The sequence below is a fragment of the Capsicum annuum genome, chromosome 8 (genome assembly GCF_002878395.1).
Source record: "Capsicum annuum cultivar UCD-10X-F1 chromosome 8, UCD10Xv1.1, whole genome shotgun sequence".
Taxonomy (NCBI): Eukaryota; Viridiplantae; Streptophyta; class Magnoliopsida; order Solanales; family Solanaceae; genus Capsicum; species Capsicum annuum.
Window position 1 is genome coordinate 40189663 of NC_061118.1, and position 672 is coordinate 40190334.

Here is a 672-nt window from a genome sequence, read left to right on the forward strand (position 1 = left end):
AACCTCCAATACACCTGGAACCTTCTTTGGTGCACTTCTTGCATCAGGATGCCACTCAGGATTCCCTTGTGAAATTTGATTCAACAGTGTATTTAATTCATCATACATATTCTCTAGAGCTGTCCCACCTATTGCCGAATGGAGAAGATTCTTTGTGTTTGGATCAAGATCCTCAATGAAAGTTTGTACCAACACATCATTAGTTTGATGATAATGAGGGCAATTCCTAAGTATACTCTTGAATCTTTCCCAAGCTTTGTACAGATTCCGTCTATTTTTCTACATAAAACTCAGAATATCACATCTCAAACATGTTATTTTCGATATAGAAAGAATCAAATAAGGAATTCCAGAGCCAAATCATGCCAAGATATGATAGGGTTTGGTGATTCAGCATATAATCACCTCTTTGTTCCCCCACTAGAGAAAAGGTGAAGAAATTTAGTCTAACATAATCAGTAGATACCCTGATAAGAATGTAGGTGTCACTGATCTCAAGAACATTTTGTATGAGCTATTGTAGGTCCTCATGAGATAAAACTATGAACTGCCCATGCATATGCAAAAGTTACACCATGTTGTTCTTTAGTTCAAACTGGCCACTCGTATTTGGCTCACGGATGCAATTAGAAGAATTCTTCGTTAGTGGGACTGCAACTTCACGAACAGGTC

The 672-nt window shown here is 37.8% G+C and overlaps 1 non-coding gene across 1 annotated transcript; it reads left to right on the top strand.

The window, feature by feature from the left end:
• Window positions 1–205: 205 nt before the first annotated feature.
• LOC124886871 lies at window positions 206–312 on the top strand. The gene has a single exon (XR_007044275.1). It is a non-coding gene; the product is annotated as a small nucleolar RNA R71 (small nucleolar RNA).
• Window positions 313–672: the final 360 nt, after the last annotated feature.